Raw genomic sequence first — 7,262 nt, forward strand, 5'->3', positions numbered from 1 at the left:
TGTCCGTAATCATGATCGAACATATATATTAATTGAACATTGATTTCCCTCAACCGCCCGGTAGGATAGGGATCCATCTCTATTTCCCAATCCCATTCTCATGCTCAGGGACTAGAAAAGCAGTATCCTGTCCGTTTAGTGCAGAGGAAGACGCTTCGTTTGGTGTTAAAGGCATTTTGAAAAATGATAAAAAATTGTAACTACTCTTTAAAATATACCCTAAACTTTTTTTAATATACACCCTTTTTTAATGTTCAAGTGCGCATGCTACATCACCGCATTTTCCGTGTATTTTTTTAATAAAATATCTCTCTCTGTGCACAGCTAAGTATACCTTATTTTCACTGTTTGCTCAAAATAGGTCATCCAAATCCATCTATTTTTTCTAAATAAAATTCACGCATTGCTTAATACCATCTATTTTACGTTATCGATACTACAGCGCATGCTCTCAAACCATAGAATCATCTTATGATTTCGTCATAACCTAAAACCTCCTACTTTTTTTACGCATGCTCGCTAAATTTGTTTATTCAATCTCTCTTTCTAAAAGCAACCAATGAAAACACGACCTCTATAAATTTACTGTTCTAAAAAGTCCCCCTCTATACGGCCTCAATAGTAACTACGTCATCACCTTTATATTCAATCCTCCAATGAGAACACGACCTGTATATTGCTACCTTTACTAAAAATAGTGATGAAAAATCACCTCTATAATACAACCTCTCTAAAACAACCAATCAGAAACGACCTCTATAAATGCACTGTTCTAAAAATACCCTCTAGGAGACCCTAATAATTACGTCATCACCTATACCTCCACCTCTATAAGGGTGTTTATGCTGCTAATATCTTAAAGCACTGTTAATTCACTTAATTAAAACGCAGCGCATGTTTCACGTCAATAATAGAAATATTCAATGGAATAATTTACTCACACACAGACATTCAAACAAAATAACACTTTTGTTCCACCTCAACTGCTAAATGTCTGTCAAAATTGTCGAATATGTGTGATTGGTAGAAGTTCATGCAAGGGGAATAGTTTAAAGGGCAAATGAATGTTTATCTATACTTAAATTTACTTCAAATGAGACACATCAAACGTTTACCAAGTCCCGGTAAACACAATGAATAAAAAAATTAGAAAAACAAAATCTAGATCTGCAGATATAGGCCTATGTATTTTTTTTTATACGTACACAAAAATTTTAAACCTTTAAAATAAATCAATAGATTGACAGATAAATAAGATCCTTTTCTTTAACAAAAAAAACTAAACAATTTCTAAATAGAATAGTGTTAATACTAACAGGATTTTATTAATAAGCAAACTTCAAACAAAATGATCAGCTGTTTATAGTTTCCGGAAGTTCTAAAATTAAAAACATGGGAATTCCCGCTAATAAGAATGTTAAGTCGTACACAGATTGACTTTGACAACAAAAACGAAAGACAATCAAGACAAGACAGTTAACGTATAATAGACAAATCGCAGACACAAACACTGATTTTCAGAATGAAAGTACCTGACTCCTGTCGGTCCTGAGGCCTCGGCGCTTTCGAATTTCCTCGCGTATCGAAGGAATCAGCCACGTGGTTTACCGCGCCTCGAGATCTGTGCGTCTTCCCGCCATGGAATCACCAATTGATGAGTGACGTAGATTACCGCGCCTCCAGATCCGTGCGTGTTCCCGCCATCACCAGAAATACTTGACGCAAAGAGAACTCTCACTTTTCCTCCACTATCTATAATATAATAATTTACACAAACACATACACATAATCACCTCTTCTTTGGGTCTATGCAGGGTGTCGTATTTATGGATACCGCTTCTGCCACGGTCCTTGTTATGCAGCTGCTACTCGTTCAGGACTTGATAAGCCGTCCCCCGGGGATTGAAGGAAAATGGAATGGATGTTGTCCCGGTCCGTTGGAAAATTACGTGGGCGCCATTTGTAGCCAGTGGTAAAAAAAAGCCAAGCTTGGGTCGTTGTTAAATATTTATTAATACAGAATAAACTGGGACAAACAATCCTAAGACTTAAGTATATTGCTATACAATGTACAGTTCTGACCCGTTCAAGGGCTAGGCGGAGAGTGCCAGTCCGGTATAAGATTTTGGCGGGGAAGTTTGCATGCAGAGTTAGTCATGTGACCCTATTGTCCAGTCTTGTCATTGTCCACGTTACAGATATTAAACTCTCGTACATAATCACTCACTCTAAACACGTATACCAATCAAACACGCTAGCACTGTAATTTAATATACAAATTATATAACTGGTTACATTTAATTAATTTGTAAGCAAAAAAATATTGAAATTCTATATTAAGGTTATTTAAATGCTCACTCCAGCTCTTTTGAGACACGTGAGTGAACATATCAAATATGAACAACATTCAAATGTATATTTTCAAAAGTTTAAAATATATTCTACGTATTAATATAGAAAAAATAGCTTTGTTATAAATTTATTCTCTTAGAAAAAGTTTTTAAAATTTTTTTTTATAAAAGAAAAAGAAAATATACTGCGGTAGGCTTATGTCACAGGTGCATTGAACTTAATTTATCTTATTTTAATTCTCTACCGACTTTCTTTGATGGGGTTTGAGAAATATCTTCGCCGCCGTTTGCCTCACAAGCATCAGATTCATCTGCACTGTGATTACATAGATCTTTGGCAAAGCTTTCATCCTCCAAACAATTTGAAAAGAAAGATGTCATAATAGTCTGGGACTTGTTAAAGACAACTTCTATTTTTGTTTTTCCTCTTTCGGTGTTAGTAATTCTTCTTCTAGATAATTTTTTTCAGACTTCACATGTTGATTTTTCTCCCTCAATTTTTCATTCTCAACTTTCAAAACGTTCTTCAATTTTTGTACAGATTCTAATTTAATTTGCATTGATTTACAGTTTGCCTTGCATTTTCTATTAACTTTTTTATATCATGTTTCCCTTCATTTTTATCACCTTGTTTTGGTTTGTGAAGCCCCCCAAGTATCTGAAGCTCAATTGTTTCTAAGTAATTAAGTGACTTCTTGATATCTTCCATTATAACTGTAAAAATAGAGCTAAAATGTTAAATGTAAATAAAAATTGATATCTGAAAACTTTTCTGGTTTCAGAGGAATAGCAATAAAAATCATTTTGTACACATAACTTTACAATTACTGTAAACGTATTATATTTGGCCTGTACGATAGTTGGCGGAAATTAGTTTTTGAACAGGATGGTGTAGATTTAAATTAGTGTATTCCTGAATGTGACTATATATATATATATATATATATATATATATATATATATATATATATATATATATATATATATATATATATATATATATATATCTGCATGACATTTAGATAATCAGAGAGCTGGAGAAAAATAATTAAAAAAAAAACACATAAAGTAAAGAAGAGGTTGTGGAAAGACCAAAAAACGAAGAATTTAACAATTATTTTATTGGAAGTGGAACGAAATGACTTTCAAAAAAAGCATGCGCGGCTATGTTAAGGCTGTCCGAAGCAAAATATATATCGAAAAATGATACTATTTTAATTATAGAAAAATACTTTAACCGAGCGAGTTTTTTTTAAATTTTTTAATACATAAATTAACAGTGACATCCAACACTATATTTGATGTATTTTTGTGACGTCATGTATTTCTCTTAAGCACGTGACGTGTGTGTTCTAACACAGTAAATAATCTATAAAAATCGCATCGGCACAAGTGAATAATAACATTAAAACAAAAAATATTTTTATGAAAAATCCTTCGTTAAGTAATGTATTTTGCAGTTCTTGCTGGGGGTTCATATAAATATTTCGTTTATTTGAAATATTGTCAAAACATTTCGCACCGCCATCGAAATTAGGCACATTTTTACCTTTTAGGCTCGATTTACACAAAATCGGGTCAATCGGTAGGTTTCCCCCAGCAAGATTCACATTAATACTTATTTTCTCTCCCGATTTCACGTAAAATATACTAAGATTGTTTTTATCTTTCATTTGTGCCAAGCCGTTTTTTATATGCATATACATATCACCATTCATTAGATTACACGTAGCAGGGGGAGTCTCAAAACCATTAGTTTATGAATAGTTATTTACCTATTACGAAACTTAAAAACTGTTGATTTCTTTATACTCCATATCGGTGATATTGAATTTAGTATCACTAGTATTTGTAACAGTGTCTATGTAAAGGAATGAAGCGGTTTTATTATGCACAATGAATATCACTTATTACGTTACGATACATTCCCTAAGAACGATCGAAAGGAATGCAGATCGTGACGTCAAAGTTAACTATGACGTCACATCTTATGAAGTACAGACAAGTGACTTTCTACATATCGCTGTGAAATTAATCGGGCAGCCTTAACATAGCCGCGTGCAGCTACCCGGAAAATTAGTTCCCTTTAAAACTTAAAAAACAGTTTAAAGCTGCTTGATCCAATTTTATAACAAATTTTCTGAATGGTTTTAAAAATGGTTATAATAAGTATTTGTATAAAAAGAGATATTGCAGTAGTTTTCCTTAATCTATAATTTATAGATTAAGACATTAATGCATCTTATGGTGTATAGCACATCATTTCTAAGGGTGAAATTGATGGTTTTGTCTCCCCGGAAGTTAGTACACTCATAGAAAAGATGGAGCTCTCCGCTGGGTCCCGTAGGACGTAGTTGCCGCCTCTCCGACCTGAGGATGCAAAAAATTTTACGTATGATAATGTAATGCAATATTATAAGTCTTATAAAAGGAACTCCTTATCCCATTTGCTTCTGTGGCGGTGTCCGGCATGTTCAACATGGGTGAGTTTATGAACCAATCGCGGAGGGCGTCTTCTGACTCCGAAAGCGAAAAGTTTGTGTCCATAATCTACAATATATATATTAAACAATTTATTATATGAACAAAAAAAACACAAGCAATCGGTTTTTTGCTTTCTTTACCTTTCAAGGCAATATTTAAGTTTAACTTGGAGAAGGCTAGTTTTTCTCCTTTCCTTACCAATTGATCTCCTGGGCCAGGTTGATTGTTATAATGTTAATGAGAAGCTGTCTCACTGACGACTTCATATTTTCTCTTCTTATAGTGCTAAATGATTTCACCTTAGTATAAAAGAATTACAACTAATATGTTTTACGGTGCTACCGTTCTGGCGAGCGCAGCAAGAATTACACATACCTTGCATCATTGTCAACTTCTAGTTTTATTTAGGTATCAACGAACGTCAAAGAATTTTTGAGAGAGTATTGCTTTACAATAAGTATGCCAAAGGTACTAATTTTAATGGTTATGATACATACAGCGCAACCCCCTACCCAGAGAGAGAGAGAGAGAGAGAGAGAGAGAGAGAGAGAGAGAGAGAGAGAGAGAGAGAGAGAGACCGGTACCTGTTTGTAGGTGTGTAATTCCCCAGTCATAGTCTGACTATATGCAATATCTACATAATTTTTTTTCACTGTTTTTTTTTTTTCATTTTATTCCTTTCATTTAGTTCAAAATGTTCTATTGTTTATTTCCTCCCTTCTCATATACTTACCTGCCTACTGTACATGCATGCACAGTTAGCTTAAAAATGGATTGACATGACAGTAAAGTATGGCTCTTGCTAGTTTATAAATACAAAATCTCGATATTAAAAAAAAAATTAGAAACAAATCATATGTCAATGCGGCAGGTATGGCAGTCTATACTGCAATAGCCAGTACTCTTATAACAGATGTTTGATCCACCTCTAAATTTATCGCGGGAAATATAGCACGAGTGCATTGTGACGTCATCCATGACTTTGTTCGTCTTTGTTTACGTTCCTCGACTCAATACGAAGGTATGGAAGCATGTCACAAATCTTTTGAGTCTCGCCAAAGCATATGCGGTACTCAAAACGTGTCTTCAAACTTTAAGTCACCGTAAATTACGAGTTAAAAGTCAGCCATTTTTGGCATAGCACCACGGGTGAAAACATTAGAGAGCATTATGGGACGTAGACAAACAATTTTGTTTGATGAACTGTAGGTTTTGCTCGTTCTTTTTCCCGCGCACACTGGTTCTTAGAGCTCGCTTCGCTCACCAGCGCTGCGCGCCGGCGAGCTGTGCTCGCTTATAATTTACTCCTTATAAAAGATGCAGGCGCAAGTAATAGGGAGTCAATTCCTAAATCTAATTTTTAAATAATTGTTTAATTCAATCACAGTTGTTTATGTCAAAAGCTGTATTTTTTTTTTTTAATTTGTTATCAATTTTACAATCTCTGATATATTGGTGATATACATGCATATTCATCAGCTTGCATAAGCTCATCTTTTGATGTGGGGGGGGGGGGGGAGTAATATCAAGTACTTGTACATCTCTTCCTTTTCCTCAAGGTTTGCAGTTGATATCATGTCCAGTTTCTTTACAATTGTACGTAATAATTCCGTATTTAAGTTCACTTTCACCTCTTCTACAGTCGCCAGTCACTTTCTCTCAGCACCTGATCCATTACCGACTGAAAGATTGCACTGACAGAACTTGCTCCATATGGTAGTGTCGAATATTGGAATAGTCCTGTAGGGTCAGGATATGTGAACAAGTTAATGTAGTTGTACTTTATTTAATAGATATGAATATTGTATGTAGGAACGACGTAACAATTCAGTTAATGTTCAAAGACAACTTTAAGCTAACAGTTGTTGTAGTCCACTTTAGGTACATGATTATTTGACTGTAAACCATCTTTATTGAAGATGGTTTACTAAAAATCATTCAATGATACAACGGAAATGAAGTTAAAGGCAATTTTGAAAACCTTGGTCAGAGATATAAGATAAGAAGGCATACGAGGAAGACCATGTCATCCTTAAAGCCAGGGCACAAGTGACAGATCTCACAGGTCACTGAGAAGAAAAATATACGTTTCATGGCATAAAAAACCCAATTAACTGGGTCAAGTGTCTATCACAAGATCAATGCGAAGGGATTCCATTAATCGGTGTTCAAAATATATCAACATCCCTAAGTCCTTGCTGAGAAGTATGTTTTTGAGCTAACCGGTTGTAAAAACATGGCAGATTCTAGCATGGATGAACGCATTTCCATTCCATTATATTTCCAAGAAAAACATTGTAAAAAGTACAGGAAAAAAATACTGAAATATTTGATAGATACATGTATGAAGGCATTGCTTTTTCAATGGTTTATGTCTCTCATTAACAACAATTAGCCCTTTAAAAATGCTATACCCGCTTTAGTGGG

Source organism: Crassostrea angulata, chromosome 2 (genome assembly GCF_025612915.1).
Source record: "Crassostrea angulata isolate pt1a10 chromosome 2, ASM2561291v2, whole genome shotgun sequence".
NCBI lineage: Eukaryota > Metazoa > Mollusca > Bivalvia > Ostreida > Ostreidae > Magallana > Magallana angulata.